We start from the raw sequence: 26210 nt of genomic DNA, 5'->3' as shown, positions 1-26210 counted from the left end.
TTTTCTAACGACTCAAAAAAAACCGTCCGCACACCAAAAATCCTTGTCCACGTTGTACGTTGATCATTTTACAACGTTCTCCCACACTCGTCCACACTGGGTCATATTTGTGTTTGAAGGATTTAATCGGCTCGCACCATCGTTCGGCTTACAAACACACACACAGTTCCTGCTTCAAGAGATTTGATGGGCACTCTTAAATCACTAACTTTTTCCCTGTGCGCTGTTCGTATCTCATGTTCCACTTGCGCCCGTTCGGCGAAAGATTACATGAGGTCATATGGTTTTGGTTTTATTGCTGGGGTTGTTTTTTTTTTGTTTCATCTTATGTGCATTTCACCTCCACACATACCTTGCTGCTATATTAAGCCACATACATTCTAGATTGCGCACCGTAAAAGATCTACAAGGATCAAATGAAAATTTCATTTCACTCTAGCAGAATGGTTCGCTTCATTAGCTCTTCGCTTCGTGTACCCGGGTGCCAGAATCGACCCTAAAGCCAATGAGACACGGACCATCCCCCAAAAACGGCGGGTGTAAAGTTACACAAGTTAATGTCTACCTTGGCCCCATTCATTTGCACACCTTTTGTTTTAGCAGCGCTACGGACCTGGTCCAGCCGGGTCGGGTCGAACCTGGAGCCAATAAAATAGCTTGGTTCAAAATTTAATCTATATTGAAATCAAGCTTCTTTCCCAAGCTTTCTGCCATCTATCTGCCAAGATCTCTTGCTCTCGCTTGGGGCAGTGTAGTGTCCGGTATCGAATGGTTTAAATCAACCTTCCCCCCGTGTCGGTACACGGTCACTGGTGTGGTGGTGCACACGACGAAAGGAAAAAGCTAATCTAATTTCCCTCGAGCTCTGGTGCTGGTGGTCAAAAATATGTTCCCAAGCGGCGTCCAGAGACATCGGCGGCAAACACCGAACGACCGACAGTCCATCGTTTGTGGATCAATGGATACGATGTCGTCCGTGTACGGGGCGGATGCTTGGAAGGACCCAAACCAGCCATAGAGCAAAGAACCAGCAGCATCGTGGGTAAAATTTTAATTTCTTCTACCATAAGGGCAAACCTTACGGGCGGGCAGCGACGCGGGAGTTGTCAGTGGTAGAGGGAAGGAAGCAAGGATAAAAAGTAAACCCCGCCGGAAAGGTTAAAACCTTTCAGTCCGTTGGCTTGCTAAAATCAACACGCAAAACTGGGGGAGGAAAATTGGCAGCGAAAGGGCGGAAATTTACTTCACTCGTTTGGTTTCGCTAGGGCTGAGCATTCTTAACAGATCAAGGTCAAACAGATCGATAAGCCGTTACGCAAACGTTCGTAAACTTGTGCAAATCATGACATTTTAAATAACCTCAATCTGTAGTCGATCTGATAACTTCCAAGTGATGCAAAGTTCCTTTCTCTCTTTTTTTTTTTTTGCTAAAGTCCCTTACCGATAAACATTGACCCGTGCATATTGTTTCAGCGATCGGTATGATAAGCCGTACCCTTCAAGATCCAACGAATTCCGTACATGAAAAATTACCCAAAAACGGCATTCCCTTTTTTTGCCTTCCAGAAATGCCGAATTACATTACTTTTAAAAAAGTTTATCAAGAAAAAGGGGAATTCAACCCCCGAGCTCCACTGGGACCAATTCCACCATTGATCCCACGCAACAAATCCGATTAGGGAGGAAAGAATCTTTCGCTTCCCTCATGCCCCCCATCGGCACCACCGGCGGTCACCTTCGCGTCCAGCTTAGCCTAATCTGGTTATGTTTAAGGACCTTTTGTGGGGCGGGAAGCGGTTGGAACCCGAGTAAGTCGTAAATTTGTCAACATTGTGTGTGTTCAGGGTCACTTTTGCCGCGTGTTTCCACAGGTACTGGGCGTCCCTTTTTATGGGAAAATAAGATACTTTCAGTTGCCGAAATCGCTCCCGAAAGAATGGCCCGAAAAATGGAATTGACCTTCGGTGTGTGTGACACTGTGTTTTTCTTTCGCCCGCTGTTTAATCTTTGTGTTATGCGGTGAGCATAAAACAGTTTAACGACAACAAATGGGCAAATGAATCTCGGCTGGCTTGGGCGGGAGACTGTTGTGCGAAAGAGATTTAAGCAATTTATGAGCCGCAGCTTAACTGTGAGAAGCAAAACATCCATACACAAGCACTGGAGTGGTTTTCGACGCATCTTTGCCTCGGGCTTACCTAAAACACGCCTGCTAATGGGATCAATTATTACCTCGCTGGGAGCTTTAAGCCGCACAACGAATCAGCAATGAATCTAATTCCGCACCGTTATCGTTTCCCTTCAGGGTTTCCAATTTGTTTTCATTTCTCATAACAAAGTCTAGCGTCTGCAGCAAACGCCGGTTCCAAACGTGGCAATGGCTACTAAAAAATTCAATTATGACATCAATGTTTTGAAGCGAAGGGATAATCCTCTAACCATTAACCCTGCCTCCTGCCGGAACGCTCTCCACACCTAACGAGGAGCAAATCCGAGCCGCGTGCGGACGGCCTTTGAAGATGGTAATTCATGTCGATTAGGGCTCAATGGTTAGAAATATCCTCCCACTTTGGGGCCTGTGGGAGGTGTCCGTTTCTGTGCGTTCCTTTTTTTTATTTTACAAACTAAAATGGTTTAATTTTCCCAAAGCTCATCCAACGCGCTCCTGCTGGTGGTGTCATAAAAGTGGGTCGGGTCGTAAAAAAAGCCCCCCACCGTGTCGAAAAGGTGAAGCTGTTGATGTGTATTTTAAATTGAAGACACACACACAGATGACGGGCGATGCCACAACGCCGATCACTTAACATTACCAGGGGGAATGCAGGAATGCGCACACGTGCGCCTGGCATCCATTCCCGGGCACCGTTTATGGCCCTCCAGATTATAGGCCTTCGACGCTCGGTGCGATGCAGAGACCATCGTTGGGACCGAACGAGTACGACCGTGCGTGGCAGTACGATCATTGACAAACGTTTATTGCTGTTTACATGTCGTACGAGATGGTTCGAGTTTTTCGAAGATACGCAAACGAGTAACTAGCGCACACACCACCATACGTTCGCGTGGCTAACTGTCTTCGAAACGTACGCATTCATCAAACGAACGGATCGTGCTGTACGGTGGATGGAGCGATAAATTATACGATACGAGACAATCGTCTAAATGCATCTCCTTTTGCCTACACCGAGACCGAGTGTATCCGATGTCGGACATGTTGCTTGCTGTCAGTTCCGATCCGCAGGACATTGTTTTGCGCCAATTCGAAATTCGATAGACATCTCGATTGTGTCCTACAGCACGTGAACACGCACGTCAATTACTCAACGATGCGCATTTCCGATGCGTCTCGAGACGTGATTTGGAAGCATATCTACGAGAAGCTAGCTAGCTAGCTTTGTCTCCTCCAGTCATCTCCTACGCGCTAACCAAACAGCTAATTTGGAGCAGAAACGCTTACCTTCCTCATTGTTCAAAACTATACTTCAAACTGTACTGCATTATGAAACGCTGGAAAGAAACGCGTTTCTTTCATCGACGTAATCCACCCTTTGGGGGTGGAGTGTTTCCTTATTTTTAATGCTCCACTTCAAACTGTTCGCCAGCTTCTACACGGCGTCACGCTGAATGTGAAATGATATTGACTGTAAGGTCTGACCAAGCCCGCCCGCCGAGCGTTCCACCGCTGACCGTTCTACCGCCAACTAGGCCACGCGCAAAGCCACTTTCTTTTTGCCAAAAGCTTTTCAGCTTTCCCCCATCCCGCTGCTTCCCAACGCACTGTCCTTGAGGCTTTGAGGAGCCTCGAAAGGGATGAGATGAATTTTATGAAGCCGAACTTTTATGGAGATTTATGACATCATTATGAAGCATTTTATATCGGTTCCGAGGTCAGCAGGCCTTGCGGGGGCAGGGGTGGGAACGGAACAAATGCCAACCGGTGTTGTTGCTGTCGGTTGTCGGAAAACGCGATCGATTGAAGCGAGAGAAACGGTTTCTCACGTCCAGACATTGGGCCTTGAAGGGCGAGAAGCAGTAGGTTAAGCGGCCGAGGGTAACCTGGTTTGGGGGGAAGGTTAAGAAGCTTTGTCGGTTGTGCTGACTTGTTCAAGGAGCTAGTAAATAATTCTCGGGGACTGGCTCGTCTTTGCTGAATTATTGACGCCCGTTTGATGGTTTAATATGAAACCGACCCGTAAAGAGTGTAGAATAATTAAGTTTGCCTTTGAAGGAAGTTATCGAAGGAAATTAGCTATGAAACAGTTTAGTGATGTATACAATCGTTGAAGTAGCTATAATTCCAATTTCTTCTAATCTTCTAATTTTGCTAAAATTATTGTTCAACTCGACGTTTATATCTTGTTAGAAGTGAACAAGATGCTTAAAAGTTTGCATACGTCATGTAGCTTGCATACATACAGGCGAATAAGGTTTCTATGCACATTAATTGATAGTTTTATCAATAAATATCATTTTTATAGCCACAAAATAACATGTTCAACATGTTTTATAAAGAGGCTCAAAGTCGAAGTAGAACGAACAGGGAAAACGTTCTCGCACTTCTTAGAAAACCGCAATGGCACGGTTTCGGTTCTGGTAGAAAAGTTTAATTTTCCCACTCGAATGCACGCAGCGAAGCAAAAGCATTCACGGAATGCTTCTTTTATGGACAATTACGCATGGCATGTAGTGCAAATGTCGTGTTGCCGCCGTTGCTGCCTTGCCGCTTGATCAAGAAAAATCAATACAAGCTTCTTCCGCCCGCTAGACGACGCCCGTCACGGAACGTTGCTAAAAGCGCCATTACAGAGCTCGTGTCTCGTGCACTGTGCGCTACCTGTTTCCAACGATCGGCACGCATAGCCCAGCACAAGTGTTAAGGGCACAGATGAGGGGATAAAATGTGTTACACGTTCACCAAGAACGCAATAACATTCCTTGCCGCGGCTAAAATCGGAAATGGATCAGAAAACGCGTGACTGATCATCAGCGGAAAAGCTGCCGCCGAGCTGCTGTTGCGCCACATTCCAGGACGAGCTTACTATTGTTATCACACACCACCACATGGACACATGGTGTGTCCGAGCGGTGGGGAACTATATTTACTCCCTACGGACGAACGGTTGGTATGATCGTAAACATCACCCGGTTCGGGACGGTTCGGGAGCAAACCCGTATCCTTGCGCGCGCGCCCTGCAAAAGGTGTTCGAAATGCGGCGGTAAATATTGGTTCAAGTACCCACCTTTGCTGGGCTTAGGCTTTGAGCCGATGCGCCAAAACACGTCATCGTCCTTCACTCCACAAAACGCCGAATGTTGCGAAAATGTTGCCCCATACACACACACAAACATATGGAGTAGCGTTATGGCAGTGAACATTCGAAGCACGTGCAGGCCCCATTCCGGGGCTGCCATAGGGTGGGCAGATTTTGGGCAGGTTGTTTGCATGGGTCGATAACCTCCACCTTCGCTCCCCCGTACTCACACAACTGAGGCATACAAAATGGATTACGTACTTTATTTGTTTACATCAAAATTTATGTTTACTCCGTATGCGATCCGTAAGCCGAACAGCGCCCTGCAAAAGCCCTGTCGACAGCGGTGATGTCGTCAGTGGCAACGCTCGTAATACAGCCCCAGCAGAGCAGCTCCAGTGCGGCTAAGCCTCCAACCATACAGCGATCTATCTGGATGGAGCAATGGATGAATGAAAATTGTTTTCCTTACCTCAAACCACCGGTTTCAGCGCAACGGTTTCATCACATTCCCATTTTAAGACCTACACGAAATCCAAAGAAACACATTCCTACCGCCCAGAGTTCCGGAGGATTCGGAAAGATTCTGCTGCCGTTGTTTTAGCCTCACAGTATCGCGTGATCCGGGCGTGCAGCGTGAAACCATTTTCCGGCATTTTCCTCCGTTTCACTTTCACAGCAGTCTCGATTCAATTTCTGCTTCGCTGCGAGGCGAGGCAGCCGGCGAGGATTTAAAATACGAGCATTGAAAAGTGAATCTGGTCGAAGCTAGCAAGGAAAATCCGCTTTATCCACCCCGGGAGGAAAGTCTGCCCTGCATGTGTGTACTTTCAATTAATGCAACAGCCTCTAAAAAGCAAACTAAGGCGAAGGCTGCCGCTTCTCTAGCAACAGATGGAGAATTGCTCCGGTGGCGTATGCAAGTGATAGTGAGATTTCACTTGTGGCAAATTGTGGGAAAAGATTAATTTGAGAGTGGTGTGTGTGTGTGTGTGATTTTAGTGTGAGGTGGTTGGAAAATGGGGTGGTAATTTTCAGGCGAATGTAAAAACAGTTTCAACTTGCTGAAAGATTATTCGAAAAGCGCATGCAAACGATACAAACGCCTGCTGGTATGCAACACGTCATGCACAGAAAGTAATGTGCTTGAACAACGCCTCAATGTATGCTAAAAAAAGTGTTCAATTGTTAGGATAATGAGGTGTATATGTATATGGTGCATTATTTTATGATCTTATTCAAAACCCATACTGTAAATTCTTGTTACTTTCATATCATAGAGAATTAAAACAAAGCGTTCTATCAAATATCCTTTGCCACAACTACTTTATCAGATGAGTTTCTACACAAAGCGATCACTGAACCAACCACCACTGAGCCCAAAGCATTTCATTCCTTTAAATGACCCTTCTCGTTCTCTCAAACCAACCCCACCACATCAGAACGGGGTCGCTACCGTTCGGTTCCTCCCAACGGTTGGCGGTGTACGTTACGCGTTTCCCATTTTCACATCCATTAATGGCGTTTTGTATTTGGTGTTGTTGCTTTATTTGCCACCTCGACCACCACCATCATTATCGTGGTCGGCCAACAACAACCACCAAGATCGCCCCCCCCCTCTTCCTCCGCTACGCTTTTGTCTGTTCCCGCCACACTTTTAGTTAGCAAATTAAGAACGAAAAAAAGGGTTCGCCTGCGAAGGAATCCTGCCCTGGGTGTGGCATCCCTTGCGTTCGGGGGCATTCAGCAGAGGAGGAAGAAGAGGGGGAACATTTTTCACGCCATTCAACATTCTTCGGTGATGTGAAACCCGTTCACCCACGTCAAAGTTGTAGGGTTCGGGGTTGATTTTTCACCGCCAACGAACAATGAGAGGAAAAAAACCCCGAAACCCTACTCCCATCCGTCCATTATTATAGACTGCTTCTAGGAGCTTTTTTTTTTGGGCGGCGTTCGAACCCACCCGTAACGTGTCAGGTTGCTACACATTCCCATTAAAAGCACCGTTAAGGGGTTTTTTTGTTGTTAGTTCGTTACACGATTGTGTAGTAAAATTTTATCGATACAAGCTTCCCGCAATCGGCGATCGTTGCGAGGGAGAATAAGGGCCGTGATATCAGTTTTCTCCCAAATCCTAATAACTATATTCTTCTCCCAAAGTAAGGGCAGCCCACTGGACCAATGTCTATTATTCTTGCTTTTTGCCGGCCCTTATTTGCGATACAGTTACGGGAAAGCTTCTTCGCTTTACTTACTCCGCAAGAAGCTCCGCTTATCGGCATGGCAAGCTTGCCCCATTGTTTGTTTCGCCACAATTTTGACGCAGGCTGCCAGAGCTTGTGCATAAATTTAAATGTTTACACTACTCTCTGGCTGAACACCCTACCGATACCTATACATTGAGTTGTCTACAGTGACAAGTGAAAAGGGACCCATCCGCTTTGCGCAAAAGTCAATGGCGTGCGATCGTCAAACGCGGCCAAACGCCTCCCCGGTGACACATCCGGAACCGGTCTCACCCGACAGGGCCAGTAGCGCAGCAGCTCCCGGCCGGAGCTTTTGTTACAAAGAAAGCAGCACAGCAGAAAGGCAACCCATAATGCTTCACATCACTTTCTTTATTTGCCGGAATTTTAAACAAGTTCCATGCCCCATTTTCATACCACTTTGTCGTATGTTTTATGAACATTCCTGAACATCCCGCAGTTGGGGGGGGTGAGGGGGGGAGTAAGAAAACCTCCTGCCTGCAGTGTGGAGAGGAACTCGCGTAACTTCCTGCTTCAACCGCCATCCCACGAAGAGAATCTCCCTTCTTTTGGCCCTTAGCATTATGTAAAGCCACCGGCAAACACAGTCTCCCCCCTCCCCCCACCCTCCCCATCGACAGCCCTTTCAACCGGTGCGTTCATTCGGAAACGCCATCCTTCCGAGCCCCATCACAGGCAAACAGGCTTTTGTGCCGGGCGGTTCCTTCAACTAGCCCAACGACTTTCTTCCATTGTTGCTCACTTGAAGTGGGTCTTTCACCTGCAGAAAATGGTACCGTCTCGCTGCCCTCCTTGCCGTCCCGGACGGGTTTTCTTCAATAAGAATGGCAGCAATCCATCGTGGCGCGCTGCGTGTGTGTGTGTGTGTGTGTGTGTGTGTGTGTACACTGGAAAGTCGCGAAAAATTACAGCTATTTACTGTTGTGTAAAACCACAACTTCCTCTTACTCGCACACACACACATTTACACGGGGCTACCAGTTCGGTCCACGTGCTCGTTACATTGTTTTTCGAGTGTGTCTTTGGCACTTGACAGCAGTGAATGCTGTCACTGGTGGGTGGGTGTATGTGTGTTGCCATTTCTTCGCAGAGTGCTGCTCTTAAGCCAACTGACACGTTATCACAGACGGACGGCAGATGGAAGAGATACGAGCAGCACCATTGAAAGCTTTCGTTTTTTTCTCTCTCTCTTGCAGCATGTGGGACGTGTATTACATTACTCTTCAAAAAAGGATGTCTTTTGAAATCAACCATCAAGGCACACACACACACGCACAGACATCCAGGCCCATCCTGAATATTGACGCTGGTGTGTCCTACGCTTTCAGAGCTGCCAGCCTTTCTGTCAGCTTGTTTCCAACGGGAGGTACCGAGAGAACAATCAATTATTCAGGCAAACATTCAGATTACAACGTCAATGTGTCTACCTTGCAGCCCCTGGCCAAGACACCCGGAGCAAGACGAATGCTTCAGCTGATCGAGTCTGACGTCCTTCGATAGTGCCAGAGAGAGAGAGAGAGAGAGAGAGAGAGAGAGGCGCACACACAAACACAAGCAGGAAGATGAAGATCTTTTAGCTTAAGACACGAACCCACTTTAATGAACGTTGCTACACTCTGCTCGGTCTCGCTGGCTGAAAATTCTCACAACTTCCCAGCGTGTAAGCTAACGCACACCATTACCCTTCCTACGTTCCGGGACGCGCTGAGCAAAGGGCGGCGGCAATCCTTCGGCAAGCAAACGATGATTAATCTTTTCGCTCTACGGCGTCGGCAAAACTCTCGTACATCATCGCAGACGCGGGACCTGCGTTGGTGCTGCCAGCGTACCGTAATTGCCCCGATTGAGGAAAGCCCCTTCCGGAGGGGCCGTACGCGTACCAAGCGGAGCGTGTGAGAATTTCATGCCACGATTTCTACATACGCTCGAGCGATGTGTGCGAATGCTATATCATAATATCCTGGAACCGGAGGAGCCACGCTATAGCGAGGAATCCACAAGGGAACCGCCACCACGGCTAATGACTTTCTCGTATCGTGCGCTCCGTTCCGGCCATTAAAACAATCCCGCATGGCCGAGCTGGCTGGCTGTTGCGATCATCATCAAGCTGTGAAATTCTCGCTAAAAGCTCCCATCGACACCGCACCGACGTCGCGAAACGCACGATTGTTGCGTCACGGTATACCTTCGAGCTGGCTCCGGGCTGGCTTCGGGGAGCTCGGACAAAATTCAAACCATTTAAACAATTTCCCCTTTGGCATGCCGCCGGTTTGGTGCGACAAAACAAAGTGTGCTTTAAAGCTTGCCCAAAAAACCGAAGAAGATGTAAGCGATCACACGTCCCAGCACACCGCACGATAACAACAGCAGCTGCCCCCTACTGATAAGCGAATTCTTCATCTTTATTCAGGTGCGTTTAAGATTCGATATACGGGTCCCGAGCAGCTCTGGCTTGCCGTTTGACGTCTGACGGTCGCCCGGCCGGTCGGCTTGTTCTACGGCAGCAAGAGTGTTGGCAGCATTTAGGCAGATGACTTCCCGGGCCGGGCGTGTCGTTTGCAATGAAATATTCATTTCGGCCCGTCATGCTTCCATGGTCGCACGGAATAAATTACCTACCAGGCGGGCGTTGTGCATACGGGGGACGATTTCGCGCGAGCGAAACTAGTTAACTTCTGACATAATCAACAATGGTCTTTGTTGAAGCAGAGGTTTTTTTGTTTTCCTTGCCGTAGCCGTTTGGGCGGAAATTGAAAGTGGCTTCGAAGTATTGGGCAGTGCGAAACTTACCAGACGGCATTGCAAGATTTTGGGTAACATTAGAACATTCTGTGCTGAGCATGTCCTTGATTGATACCCGACGAACGCTTTGTCTTTCAATGTTGAGGACATTTCTTACGGCACACTTTAGTCAACTATTTCTTTCCTTGCTATCATCGGGCTTTTTTGCTGCCTCCTGTTTGGCAAACTTTTGATGTCAATCAAACGAAATTCCAATCGCAAAACTTCCCGCTTTCTCTATGTCTGCAATAGACATTGTTGAGCTTGCGGACGGGAATTCACCTCCCAAACCATTTGTTTTAGGATGTTATTCAGCCATCCTGTACAATTGTTTGTCAGTGTGTGTGTGTGTGTGTGCAATTGTTTGGTGAAAACCAAAACCCGCAAAACACACCTTCAAACACATTCAATCTACAATTGTCAAAATGGCTAACTTTTTCTCGCACGAACCACTCGAACTCGGCACCCCCGCCCCAAACTCGTCGCTCACAAATCACACCGACCGGCGGTCGTGTGTCCTCCCCACCTTCCCCTTTATCTTTGGTGGTATAACCACAGTTTTTCAATTAAAAATCTGTCACAAACTTTCATCATCACTCTCGTCAGTTTGAACTTTTTTCCCCTTTCCACGTTGCGACGCGCCCCGTTCTGTGTGGTGGTTTGGTGGTCTCCACGCCATTTCTACGGGTGTTGCTGGTTGTTTCCATATTTTTACTTTCCCTCCAACCGAGTCCACCCGGTGGTGTCTCGTTCTATCATCGTCCTCATCATTCCACGAATCGTACATTTAATGCCGAAAAAACAATGCGCACACAACCGACCCACCCTTGCTGGCGCGTTACCTTGCGCTGTCGTCTGTTGGCAAGTGCAATCCTGAATGTCCTGTTCTTTCCTTCTCTCTCACTGTCTGTTTCAATATCTTCCTCTCTCTCTCTGGCATTTTCCATTCCTCCAAGCGCCGAAAAAACTTTTTTCCTTCTCCCTATTTGGAGTCTTACCCACGCTAAATCAACCTTCCTGTGACTGGCGCAATAACACAAATTATGCAGTATATTAAATGAAACAATCACTTGCTTGTGTGTGTGCGTGTGTGTTTGTGTGGATTTGTTCGCTATGTTGTCTTCCGGTTCGCTTGCTCACTTAATTTCTTTCAATGCCGCTTTGCGTTCCGGAAGATTTAGTACGTTCAAGTTCCCCGGACGATTTGTGCATTGGGCATTGGGCTCCGGGTCCGGACAAGGGCCCAAAACCAAACTCCGACGCCCAACCCCGAGCTCTCGACAGCGGACCGGGAGGGGGGGGGGGGAGAAATACATCATTCCGACAAACTTTCCATCATCCACGGAGGCGGAGGCGTGCCATCAAAGACGCAGAGACGGGTGAAAAACGGGGCAATGGAAAGCAATGGAAAAGCTTTGCGCTGGGACGGCTCGCACCGTGAGCATGAGAATTTGATTTTGCTCGAAAAGCATCAAGCGAAGCGGAAGCATCCCGACAGCATGCCGGGCAACAGTTCAGATGGATTCACAGCTCATCTTTTCACAGGTCCCACCCCTCGCCTGCACAGGAAAAGCCTGGCCTCCACTTTCAACACACCTACCCACTGCACAATGGGCAGTTTAGAACAAATTGCGGGATAAAATTATTTTTGCAGAAATGGTTAGTTTTTATCGTTTGTAGTAAAGTATTATGATAGTAAATAACATTTTATTTGTAGTTCGCATCCATACCACCAGGTGGCGCTACATAAAATAGTGTTTTAAGGGATCTTTGTTTAGTTTTATTAAATTTGTGTGTTTTTTTTCTTGTATTATTTGTTGCTAATAGTATAAACCATTTTAAAATATACTGTAATGTTCCATAATGAAGATTAAATAAATAATAATAATAATAATATATAAACAAAACATAATAATTTTGAATAAGATAATTTTTTCTGCATTGTATAGGACAATTGTAGCTAATTCTCGTCACTTTTACTCACAGGTAGTACAAATATTAAAAATTTACACACACAACTTAGGTGGATGCTATTACAAGCTCCTGACGTCTAGTTCACTTTTCTAAAGACATGAATAAAGGCATTTAAATAATTGGATAGAGCAGGTGCATTGAAATAAAGTACTTCCCATATTCGTAATGAAAAGCAGCACATATTGTTTGTCTTTGAATATTCATCCAATACCTTTCCAAGTGCTGTACTGCCTTCAGAAGGGGTAATAAAACTACAAATTCCTTCTTGGTTTTACAACTATCTGAAAAAATCAAAATTGTACGATAGCTACAAACTAAGTATTTACTTCATTTGTAAAGTTAAACCCTGTCTTTGTTTTAGTGCGTGTAGCTACTGATATTGAACTGGTTAACGAATCAGAGGAATACAGCTCATTATACAAAATGTCCTTCTGGATGCATTTTCTTTCTTGCAAAATATTCTTTGTAGCATCTCCCCTCTATCCTTATATTTAGTTTGTCATGACTTTTGGGAGTTTCTTCTCCCAAAACGCCAATAGATGCTACTGCATTCATAACGTTTTCCTGTTATGCGTATAATTTAAGAATTATTTTCCTTATCTTCTTCTTCTTCTTTGGCTCAACAACCGTTGTCGGTCAAGGCCTGCCTTTACCTCTTGTGGGTTTGGCTTTCAGTGACTAATTATTGATTGGATTATTGATAGTCAATCCTACGTATGGCGGCACGGTCTATTTCAGGCTTGAACCCATGATGGGCATGTTGTTAAGTCGTACGAGTTGCGAGTATTTTCCTTATATCCTTATATATAATCTGCAGTAGGACCAAAAGGTATTTGGTTCTGATTTGCTTCATTACATTTAATGATAAAGTTAGGTTAGAATAGAAATTTACATATTAGATAAGTACATGAGCTGAAACTAAGATACACAGGTTCGTAATTGAAATGAAAGTTGATCAAAAGCACGTAGAATATATTTTTGTAGAATACACGAAATACGCTACACTAGGCACCTATGGAGCCGCCTAGTTACGCATGTGTCTGTTTTTAGAAAAAGTTGATGTGAAAAAACTTCAATAAAATTCGCGTTCGCAAACTTTCGCAGAATATTTCTTCACAGATTGATAGTATATATATTACACTATGATGTGACATATATGACACAACGCCACTCTACGCCACTTTTATAATGGCATCAAGTCAAAAGTTAAAATGATGAAAATTTTCAGGTGGTTTCTTCAGTTATTATTGTATATTTTTGCATAAAATTAACTTAGCTCAAATTTTTTCATGTGTTTATAAAGCTGACTAAATATCCTTTATAAAATGTCTAAACTTATCAAAATCGGTTCATATTTGAAAAAGTTACAAAGGTTCAAAGTTTTCCAAAAAAGTGAAAATTTTTCTGCGTTTTTTTAACAAATCTCGACTTTGAGAGGTGTTTTCTAGAGAACCAGAACAGATACAGAGCTCATATTTGGTATTTTTCTTAGTTTAACCCTTAGTATTAAAACCTATTATTTAAAATTGCGCTATTACAAAGTTGATTTTTTGAATTTCATCCCGGCAAATGCCCATTGTGCACTGGGGAGCATTCGGTTTTGGTATGTAAAACATTTTGCCGGTACGTACAAAAATACACCCACCTCGGCAGCTTCGAATGCTCCGAATCCTGGCCGTTGCCATGCCTGGTGCCTGGATGTATGTTTTTTCTCTTCTCTCGTTATTATATTATAATAAAACAGAAACAAACACACCATCACATATCAGATAAAATGATATACAAACGAAATGGTGAAAGGGATAGGCTGTTCCACAGCTCGGTGCACCAACGGGTGGATAGGTGCATTGCCATTGGGGATGGGTTGGGGATGATCTCGGGGCATGGGTTTCGGGGCACCGGTAAAACTTTACCACAACCTTGAACTTTTCAAAGCACAACACCCGAGCGCTTGATAAAGTGTGTTTAAATATTAACAATCGTACGGGCACCTTTCCCATATTATAACGCACGCCCTTGGTCAGGGTTATGAGTGAAGGTAAGCCCAACCCAACATGGGGGAAAAAATCGCTTTTAATTATTTCATCCCAAAAAACCGCTGCTGCAATTTCATCCATAAAGCACTCGAGTTTGGGAGGCTCATTAAATGAGGAGGATTTTTATAATGATGGGTTTTTATGATCGCTTTGTTTTTGAAGTATCGGATGGTTTGCTTTATAATTGCCAGTTAAAAGTCCACTAGAACCCGCCCGTTAAGAGCACCGTTGAAGGACTCGGGGAGAGATTCCATTTCGGTTTTAAATCATTCCACTTGCTGTAAAGGTCAACGAAAAGCCCTCTCATGCTTCAATGCTCTCCTGTCTCAAGTAACACAGAACACACCCAAAAACTGCTAGCTGGGCACACCAGTATGACACACTAGCAAAACGATAGCAAGCACTAAATGACACCGATCGATTGTATCGGCTGCGTTCGATTTCGACTCCGACCAACAAAACCCATCCCGGAAACACATCGCTTGCGTACTGGTCGTACTGCGCTAGTATACCCACCCCATGCGTAACATCTCCTCGTGGTGCGAACCTTCGCAAAAGGGGGCTTTGTCGACAGCCACAAACTATCGGTTCAAAAACGAACGGCACCAATTTTCTGTGGTGTTGCCTCTCGCTTTGCGTGCCAAAATGTTGGAGACTACGACCGCAAGGCACAAGACTTTTATCTCGAGCACAATAAAACCCTAATCAACCTGAAAGTTCGAGTGGGTACGGGACGTGTCTCGCCCATGGACAGTGTGTCATCCTTGGCCGGCAAACGTACAACGACACAACATGCCCAGCAGTGTCAGTGCGATAAGCCCCCCTGGAGACTCGGTCGGTGGTAAGTGGGTTTGATATATGGCCTAGTATGGTGTGAAAAGGGATGCTCCCATTACGGTTTATGGCTGTGACCTTAAAGTTAACCCCCGGTTTGGTGTCTTCTTTGGGTGAAAAATGTATGCATAGATTAAAATTTTAACCACACCTGAGCTTCACTTTCTTCCTTTCCATGGCGAATGGAATGCAACATTTTACTGAATCAATTACAATCGCTTTTTTTCCTTTTGCGATCGTGCGATGCGTCTTCTTTTTATAATAAAGTTATCTAAAAAATCATTCCAAACCAATGGCACGGGCCAAACCTGCCAAACAGACTGCTCCGGAAAACGAGCTCATCAATCAACACCAGTCCACGAGTTATCTATCTTTCGAAAATGTTCTCCCCCCTCGATCGTCACGCGCCCTCTGGTCACCAATTCAACAATTCATCCTCTCCTGGGAAGCACTTCCGACCAGAAATGCCTTTAGTATCCTTTTGCTGGAGATCCTTCAGCTCTTCCCCTAACTAAGCACGGGCGCAAATGTTGACTGTGCGTAGCCCATCAAGTGTAGCACTTAAGCAGCGGCAGCAGCACCGAACGACTAAAGCAAATGGTCAACTAACTTCAGGGTGTGTGTGTGTGTGTATGTGTGTGTGTGTGGGGCTAACCATGGAAAGTGGCTGAAAAGATGAAAGTTAGCAAATCGAATCGTTCACACCCTAAGCTTTGATGAGGAGAGGGATCCCTCGGTCGCTAGGCCACAAGTTCATATCACCGCCGATCAATCGTTTTCGGTTTCGAAGGCTTCTTCTACCCGCAAAGTAAACCGTAGACATTGGTGGGAGCTTAAGCTTCTGCCTTTGCCTCATCCGGTAGTGGTGGATGGTTGAACGCTGGAAGGGAGGTATATTTCCTCAAGTATTTCGATAAATATTTGATGAAAGCTACTCCATTTGCTAGCGCAGCGATAGTGGCGAAGCGATTCTTGGACCCGCTAGCTAATGGATGAATGAAAAAAGGGGCAAATGAGCGAGTGGTGTGCTTACAGGACCTTCACCTCTGTACCGTGTGACCTCTGTATATCGATTAATTTGGATTGAAAAGGCTTTAAGAAGTGTTCGTGTTAGCGTTTGGGGAAGAGATTTGCTTGTTTTGCATCATCCAAACAAGCTTACGGATGTCGATTTGGGCTTTTAAAAATAGTTGTTAAAACACAAAATAATTCTAATGATAAAAGATTAAGCAAACTGTTATCTTTCAAAAGGATTTATTCACCAATTTCCTTCTCAGTATGCCAGAAACCAAATTTCAGGAAACATTCGCTCGGAATGTACGTGCTTGGGAACTCAAACAAGCATTATCGAAGTTTGATGATTTCGCTAAACCAATCATTCCTTGCCTTCGTTGACCCTTACCATCACCCAGCTTCATACCTCTTCACAACACCCTTGAAGGCTTCTCAGATCTGTGGAATTAGACCTGGCGAACACGCACCTTCCAAGATTGCCTCTTCTAATTCAGATCAGACCGTCAACGCATACATCTTCGTCACCGTACGACCAATCCGCGTGCAAATTACAATTCCAATCACACACGAAAACACACATTTGTTTCGATTAACCTCAATCAAGCCCAGCACCGTGGGAGGCCAAGGGACGTTGTAGGGACGCAGAATTTATGCACCAGTGGTCGAACAAATCAGCCGACTCTTACGACTCGTTCGATTCCGGCAAAACATGAAAATCGTTTGCGCCAGTCCGAGCGGAAGGCCCGGGGACGGTTCAAACAGAGCCGGTCCCTTTTCAAGTGTCAATTTGCTCTCTCCGTGTATACTCCCTGGCAGCGTTCGGGGAGTGATAAAGATGTTCCGCGGTGCCTTTTTCCCTCTTCACTAACACCCTGGGTCGTACCTTATCAAGATGGAAGTTGACTGACTTCCTGGGGTCCCTGGCGGCCGTACCCGAACCAACGAGAAGAGGTGTGTATCACAACCTTACTTTGATGGGCAATTCCGGCTTCCGTAAGCCGTAGATTTATGAGGCTGGCAAAAGCTATTTGCTGTGATTTATTACCAGTCTTGTCGGCCAGCCGGTAGGCTCGCTGGCTGATGACGGATCGAGCCCGATTGCTGATCCTGCCACATCCCGATTCACAAACGTACCCGGGGACGCGTTAATGTTGCTCTAAATTGTTTTCAAACAGTGGCAACGGGCGGAAGAAACGGAGAATCATTTGCACCCAGGATGCTCCGTTCCATTGCACCCTCACAGGATGGTTTGTTGATTGTCTCTATTGCTGCTTTCGCTATGAAGCACACTCCGTGGCGGAGAAGAAATATAGACACACAAAAGCATCATCTGTCACTCAATCATATGCTTGGCCTACCGTTCGCAGGGACCAGTTTTCCCTCACAAACTAAGGCACCATCCCTTGAGGTCCATTCGGAACGCTCACGGATCACGAGCGGTGCAACGGTCTAGCTAAGCTAACGGAGTGAATAATTTGCTACCCACTGGAAGAAGTCTTGTCGGAGTCGCTTTCCAAAGAATACACTAATGCGAAAGATAATAACCACACCGCGTCAGTGTGCGGCTCCTGTCTTTAATGTACCACCGGGGACAGCGGAAAACGTACGACCGCCAGACGCCCCGTGGGTTCGGGTCACATTTTCTAGCCACAAAAACACACACGCGCACGTACGTGTCGTGGTAAAGTTTTGGTTCACGCACCAGCAGTCCGTGGGGAAACATAATTAGCTCTGCTCGTATCTAACCGCCCTTGGAAGGGAATTTAGTAGCGAGGCTTTGGTTAGCCTTTTACCTATGGACAATAGACGGGAAAGCTCTAGGGAGAGAGAACAAGGGAAGAAAAGCAGCGGAGATACATAAATGGCGCTGGTTGTCATTATCAGATACGCCGACAAAAGGGAAAGATCGTTTAACATTTGCCGGAGTGGTAAAGCGCTGGAAAGAAAGATTTATTGTGGACTTTCACCGGGCCGTTCACAAAGGGCAAACTCTAAACTTCATTAGTAAGTTATTTTACACATGCGCGCATGTGTAATATAGTGGAGTAGTGGAGTAAGTATTGGGTTTGTTGCTAAGCAGTCAAAATCTAGCAGGACATAATCTATTTTTTCCATTACCTATGTTTTAGCATTAAATTTGCATGAAGACAAAGATAAATAAGAACTTGAGAAACGGGATTTGATCTCACGTCATCATAATCACAAGACGATCACGTAGTCTGCTCGACCAAAGTGTCTACAAGTCTATCGAGCTGTTCAACAGCGTATAAAAATGCTAATTTCGAACAATCCCAACGAAAAAAATGGAAAACTTTCAATGAGTACCAATTTGCATCATCAGCAATACAAATTGTCCGCTTGTTCCTCCGCATCCTTCAATATCCTGCTCATATACACACACACACAAGAACAATAAAAAATACACTTCCAACCACACTCAACAGGACGACGTGATGTGCGCCTCTGTGTGACCGGAGAAAAATGTCCCTCCCCAAAATCCCCCAAAATCGCCAGCAAACCATCCCAATAAAATCCTCTCAATTGCATCGAATTATACGATTCGTACCTGGTCATTGTACGTTTGCTGAACCGAAGCCGAAGGTTTAGCAGCAAATCTCCATTCGCTTGCGGTCAGATTGAAATTGAAATTCCACCACCTCCTCGTTCACCCACAGCGAACAGCAAACGGTCACGGGCAGCACCATGTCTAACATGCAGGATGCTTCCACCCGTCCACGTTTGCATAATGATCAAATTCATAAAATACTTTTACATTTCTACACTGCCATAAACACACACAAACAGGCACGCGGGATCGCGTTTGTACAAATGACAGGTCAGACGGGGCCAAGCCAGAAAGTCAAGAGCTCCAGTGCTTGCAAAAAGCTCCAGCTTTATCGAACACGCCACCACACGGGTTGGTTGCAATCCGAGCGAAACCGAACAATCATCGCAGTCCTCGAAGGGTCGAACAATGCAATCTGCGAGTCGATTGTGCACCGCTTCAGTTTCGATGCACACGGGGCAAGTGGTTATATTTTCCAACGTACAGAGCCTGTAAAGCGTGTGCTGGGGGTACTGTGACTGGGCGCCTATTTGATCGCATGCCATGCCGAAATCAGAACCAAACAATGTCTTCTGCTGTGGGCTGTTCTCGCTATTTCTTCGCACATGTTTGCGGTTTGGGTGAAATGGGAAACGAACGTTTTGATTGAAATGGTTGGACTTTGTCGAGATACAACATGCGGTGGGCGGATACCGTGCCTGGTCGTTATGAATTGTGGCAATGTAGCGCAACATACTGAATGCCATGCGGCAAACGGGAGAATATTATACGCCGCTTGTGTTCGGAACTAATTAAGCATACCTGAGAAAAGAATCCAAGGAATGCAGACAGCACTATGCATGGATAATTTAATTAACTTACCTATACGTCGAGTGATAGGGTGGACAAGTGATCTGGAAATAAAAAGAATGCACACGATTAAAACCATTCCACAGGCACTAATTAACCTTTTCTACTTCTGCCTTTCATGTAAAGAATCTTCATATCCTGCATAAGTGAGTTGGTTGCGTTGTAAATAAGCACAATTAGCTATACATTCTCTCCTTCCAACGAGCACACTTCACCCAATTCCACGTCCTCAAATAGCTCAACAATCAACTTCTAACCTCTCCCCACCATCTCTGCCGTACTCTATTAAGGCTTCGTTTGTATCCAATTATCCCTCTCATCGTTATCGAAGGATACAGGTGAGCGCAGTATATCCGTGTCATCGATGTGCATTGAGCAAGTTAATATTTTTATCCCTTCCAGAATGCTTGCTTCAAGTATTTTCCTGGCAGATAGCGTACCATCGTCACTTCCGGGGTTTTTGCCAAAGGATATACTACTCGAGAGAGAGAGTGTGGGGAAGATAAAAAAATGACTCCCCTGAGTTGATGATCCTGCCATCGGTTTTCGCTGCCCTGACGCTGCATATGCAGTGCAATGCCAACCAAGCAAACGTCAGGATGTGGTCCGACCCGACAAGGTAGCAAGCGTGACGATACCCCTATCGTCATCACACATACACACACACACACATGGATGATAATATGAAAATAATGATGTTGTCATCTTCACGCCAAAATTACCATCGGCTGCTGCAGGAAACGGGTGCGCTGGCGGGCGAGCAAGAAAACGGCCCCGCTAGCGCTAACGTATGATACATGACACAACCATACATCACTCGCCAGTACTCGTGTCTTGGGATAGGTGACAAAGCAAGATTCGGGTAGGTACCCCCCCCCCCCCCCCTTCAGCATGGCACGGAGATCTTGCTTCCTGGTGCCAACACGTTAGTGGCATCCTGGCGAGAGCAGCACGAGCGGCCAACCATATTGCCATAGGGCTTGTGGTATAGGATTATTATTAGCCCCCTCCCATCCCCGACTTCCCTTCCAAACCCGATGACCAACCGCACGCCCAGTGCAGGAAGCAAAAACAGGGAACATATGACACATTCCGCCTCGAGGTTGACTTGTTTGTGTGCTCACTTTCTGCACTTGCTGTACCGCGTGTCGTTCGGCTCCCGGTCCGGGGGCCCCATAACGCCCGAAAGCGTAGGAAATTGTTTTCGTGTGAGAAATTCCTCATCGATTGTCGTTATCGCCCGCACCTGGGGAGACAGCATAAGCAACGGTGGTGCGGACACGTGTCAGGGCGTTTCAGAGCTTTTGTGTTGATTTTCCCCCGAAGGAAGTTTATTTTTATTCAAGTGCAATGATGGGACCTTTTTCTTTATGGCGAAAGGTTCTCGCAGGAAGGTGCCATTGGAAGGTATTGGGAAATATTGTCCGTGGTGCAAATGGTGTCGACTAGCAGTACAGTTTGATGCAGCTGTTTTTTGTGTGTGGGTGAATATGTGTCATACGAAGTGGAAAGAAGAGCAAAATTGATTTCCTTGTTATGTATTTCCAATATCTGCCATCGTTTCATAAGAAGAGCTAAAGGACATTTATTCATAGCAACCATCTTCCGGTGTAGTATCAGATAAAAAAACATTCAATATGACCTACCATGAACAAAGCTTGCATAACAATGTTTGCACAACAATTTCATCATTTCCCAGTTCAAAACTAGAAAAGAGGTTTGCTTTTCTTTTATTCTCGTGCGAAAAAGTCGTAGTCAAAGAGGCAAACCAGCTGGAAAATAATACAGAACTCATTTTCCAACTTGTCAAGCTCCTTCCCCGGCTCATCATCAATCTGGATTAAAGTTCGAACGGAATTCCTCCGAACCAATAAATTCACACCGGCGTGAGAAATAATCTCGATAAATCTCATCCACCGTGCGACCATCTGCACCTGACGGATATGCCGTCACGTCGTTGTCGCTCGCAGGACAGGAAGGTGTCGTCGCGCGGTGACAAAGAATTCAACCCAACGCCATCCCCGCCACCAGTTGGAGGAAGTTGTCTTGAGAAGAGCTTATGTAAAAACTACAAAGCGCAGCCATAAGAAACGTTCGAATCCCACCATCACCACCTCCACCGGCTGCTAAGCATTCCTATCGCGGAAATATCTAACCCGATTTGCGCACAATAAGCGCCCAGAGTCTAGGCTTTGTGTGTGCCCTTTCCGCGAGAAAAGGAAACCAACGCCGGTTAATCACATTCACTGGCTGGGGGTGGGTTGGTAGTTATGAATTTTAATTTGAATAAATTTTTCATTAGCCAAATTCGATAACGTCAACGCGTTAGTCATTCTCGTGGCGTGGCATTCGCCTACCGTCTTGTTCCTTCCACCAGAAAGCTTCCCGCTTTTCCGTGATGCAAACGAGCAAACGAGTGGTCCTCCTGTGTGTGATTTGAATCAAAGCTTCGCGTCGCGTGTTTTCCTTTACACCGTGTCGTGAGCACGTGGGCATGCCATTCGCTTGGCGTTCTTGTTTCGCGAACTGGTAACGTACGTGAGTGGCATACCGATCCGGATCCACGGAGCAGCGTTACGAATGTGATTGTCACCATTGGAGCTGCCACTGCTGCTGCTGCCCCTTTTTACCTCCCGATGGAATCACGCGCTGCTCATAATCAAACGGAAGGGCAAAACGAACCACGGCACAGAACCAAACTACTGACGAAACACACACATACACACAGTGGGTCGGGTAATGGCTTTCAGATCAGATCACGTCATACAGGAAGGTGTCTTCCCATCGGGCACAGTGATACGACGGCCAACGAACCACATTCCGGAACCATGCCAGCACGCGGGTGAGATTGAACGATGAAAACCCTGGCTGGCAAAAGGATCCTATAATCTGCCTCTAACTGGCTCGACAAACGAACGAAGTGTTACTTTGAAAACTGTGGGCTGGAAGCGGTGTAGTCAGCATGAAGAAAGAAGGAACTCCTTCGCACACAAAGCTCACCGAAACTGGATCCAATACTGGAAGATTTCGATCGATTGCAGTCATCGAACGAGCGAAACGAGCGGCTACATCCAAGTTAGTTTCACACCGAGCACTACAGCACAACGCAGGCTGTCCTTATTCTGGTCACGAAGCTCCGTTGCTCGACCCATCGTAAACGAACCCGCCTTCGATGCGGCCCCGCGATGGAAAGAGGTTAGATTTATTTATGTTTTTCCCCCTCAACTCGTTGGTGTTTGGCTTTTATTATTGTTGCTTTCGACAAACTTTGGGAATAAAAAACCAACATCAATTATTGTGATTCTAGTGCCAAAAATCTGACCTCTAGACTGTTTTAGCACGAAATTCACAGTATACAAATCCGGCACAAAAAAAATGCACAGTATGAACATTTCCTCAAAACGGAACGCTCCACTCCGATCGTTTGGAAGAGCAAAATTGTCTTAATTAAATTTCGTCCCTAATTGAAGGAACACATATTTCGGGGAATTGTCGGTGTTCTTGTATCGCTGTTGTTTTATTTCTTGGGGTTTGTTTTTTGTAGCTTTTGCAGAAAACTTAATCAAACCATTATAAGTTAGCTTTCGGAAGGTTTCGTAGCTATTCCGCGTGTACGTATATATATTCTAGAAAAGGGAAGGAAAGCACCAACAACTTTTCACCCAAACGCGAACAAACCGGGAAAGGTTCTGAGTGCACGAGAAAGACGAACAGCCGAAGGCAGCCAGTGGCGGCTTCGTGTCGCTGACGCTGCCATTGGAGTGGAACAAGACTTTCTACTTAAAACCCTCTACCATACCACTATACATGTTTAGTGACAAAGACACACCGCCTTACCATTGATTCGTAGTACCGGTTTCGGTTTCGAAGTGTTTCAAGTGAGTACAAATTGGCCGGCACAGGAGCTGCTTGCACGGGATGTCACGTTGTGCTGAATTAAAAACATGTTTTAAGAACACAAACTAATGGCTTCACTTGCAGCTGCACTTGTACGATAATCTATCGTTGGAGGGAGTAAATTAAAACACTCTTCAGAGCAATGGCCTTTCTTATAAACTTCAAGCAGCACGAGCAGTCCAGCAAATTAATGATGCATCAGCAGTTACCTGCCCAAGCTGTTGCTGCCAATATTACCGCCTACTTCTGCACAACAGCATAAAAATCATGATCCCACCCTCCCGTTACACGATCCTGCTGACAACAGCAAACATTATCGGCAGGATTATCGCCGTGTTCAGCAGCGGCAGGGTAACAGAAACTGCTTGTGACGACAAATTCTTCCGCTCAAGCTCACCTTTACGCTAGCTTTCTTCGTTCACCGGACAGCCGGGGACCGGGTTCTGTGATCCTGCTGATTGCCGAGCCTTTCGAGCGTAACGAGCTTATACCGGGCCTTGGTATCATTTCCATGCTCCTTTTTTGCTCTTCCCCAGCTGTAAAGTGAGCTGGTTTGTCTATTCCCTGGTCTTTCTTATGCTGCATATCAGGCTGTTTTTTTGTTCTCTCTCCTTTAATCTACAATATCGTCAAGCTACGATGGCCCCTCGATGGTCGGCGTGCATTGTCAGCATTGTGCTACTCGTTTGCTACTTTGTATTCTATGTAAAAAGGACAACGATAATGTAACGGCTCTTCTTCCCTGCTCGCTCTTCATTCTTTTTCACTGCAAGGTGCGTGCCAAAAAACGGTAATCCATCGCACTACCGATCGCACCCATTGTCCACCCATTGCGGAGGCGATCTCTTTATCCAATTTACCGCACGTCTAGCTTCAAGTAGGTACGCCTTCTTCTTTGTGCAACAACAAAAAGCAACCCATTTCAACCCGGTGCTAAAAAGAGCTTTGTTACGCCGGCCGGCATGAGGCATAAAAAAACGAGAAAACACCTTGTCGGAGATCGGCGAATCGGATCCGATATATTACACTTCGCGCGCACATCGTCGTCCCACCGTCTCGACGTCCATCACACGAGAGTCAGCTTTCGCTCATCGTCAGTGGGCTGTTTGCCAGCCAAGGCAAACCGGCACCGGCACAAGTCACGCGGCCACCTGACAGCCATCCCCGGGTAGACGGGGGGGAGGAGGAAGGTAGTGCACATCATCTTCCAAATCCGTTACTAATCCAGTAAGCTGAGCAGATTGAACTAAATTGAATTCTGTGCACATCAGCTTTCCTTCGGGCAAACCCCATTTGGGGCGGGAGACTTTTGAACGTTTTGTCTGCATGTACAAAAACAGGCACCCGGACAAAGGCGAGCTTATTTAAACCCACAACAAACAAAATTCTAGTTTGTCTGTTTGTGACAACGTTGTTCGGTAGCACACACGGATAAGAAAGCAGAACAGCGGACAGTTTCAGTACCGCAGCTTTAATCACATACAGAAAACACGTTCACCGTCTCGTAGCGCTTCAATGGCCCTGTTAGCGACACGCTCCTTTGCAAGCATTCACACACTGTTACACAAAAATAGCCTTACATTGGTGGTGGTGGTGGGTGGCGGCGGAGATTATATACCAAATTCAACCGAAATGAATTTTCCCCTTGAAAGGGATTTGTCAAAGAGCTTTCCATTCGGGACGGTTGCGTTCCATTAGCATACAAACACCTTCGGGGCCTGCGGATCGTTACGGTTGCGAAATCATTCTATAGAAGATGTAAAGAAAAAAAAAGACAGCTCTACCGATGCTCTTGCAAAAGTACACACACCCATACACACATTATCATATAGATTCGGGACAGTGGCACACCTAAAAGACAACGACAAGCAGCACAACATCGAAAGGAGCCGCTTTTTCCCTGGCACACAACATTTTCTCGAACAATAATCACAATCTAGGGATCCCCCGGAGCCATTAGTCCGCTTCGTCCTCTAATTTTCTCTCCCCACCTCCATCCAGGCTTCCAGGACAGACGCATGCTAGACACGGGAAAAACCACCCAAATCTCAATTCACATTCAAGCCCAAGTTTGGCCAATTCCATGTACGCATCGCATCGGGCACCGGGGCCGAAAGGTGCCCCACCACTGTACCAATATTGATTTTTCGATCCACGCGCCTTGTAACTGACGGCACAACAAGCTGCCTTCCGATGTGATTCGAGTGGAAACATTTGTTTACGAGTCGGTAACGATGGACGGTTCGCTAAAGGGAATTCATTCGCAAGGTCGGGCAAACGTTCCCGTCCTTTTCGATGCTCCAAAGTGTGTGACCAAAGAAGCGAACTTCTTGTTCTCGGCGCTTCAGGCGTTCTGACAAGCTCCCACAGACACCCACGGTGGTATGGAATGGTAAAAGCTTTTGCTCCATTTTGCAGACACTTTAAAGTAACATTCACGCTTGCCTTTTCTTTGTCTCTTCTTTCTCGCTTCGAACAAAGACATCGTTTAATCATTGGGAAGCTTATGGAACCTCGTTAATACGCATCTTGGGAAAGCGCTTTTCAAATTATGTACCTACATACATACATCTTCCGATACGAAAAATCAATGAGCCGACTGTGCTTAAGCTGCAATAAAAGAGGCACTCCCGCTATACAGCCACAGCCCCAAACAAGGCTGATGATCGAGATAGATTATTTAGCAACACATGGGCTAGCCGCGAACGAGGAGGAAGGTGCTTCACTTGGTGCTTCTCTG

At 46.1% G+C, this 26210-nt stretch overlaps 1 protein-coding gene across 1 annotated transcript in view; it reads right to left on the bottom strand.

Moving 5' to 3' along the window:
• LOC1273412 (uncharacterized) overlaps positions 1–26210 on the bottom strand; it is a 58309-nt gene that overhangs the window by 12068 nt on the left and 20031 nt on the right. Inside the window, exon 2 of the mRNA XM_061642579.1 lies at positions 19586–19617. The gene's annotated coding sequence lies outside the window, so the exon portion shown is untranslated. The remainder of the gene's footprint in view (positions 1–19585; positions 19618–26210) is intronic.

Source organism: Anopheles gambiae, chromosome 2 (assembly GCF_943734735.2).
Source record: "Anopheles gambiae chromosome 2, idAnoGambNW_F1_1, whole genome shotgun sequence".
In the NCBI taxonomy this organism is placed as follows: Eukaryota; Metazoa; Arthropoda; class Insecta; order Diptera; family Culicidae; genus Anopheles; species Anopheles gambiae.
The sequence above is the reverse complement of the archived record's forward strand: the minus strand, read 5'-3'. Positions and strand labels throughout refer to the sequence as shown.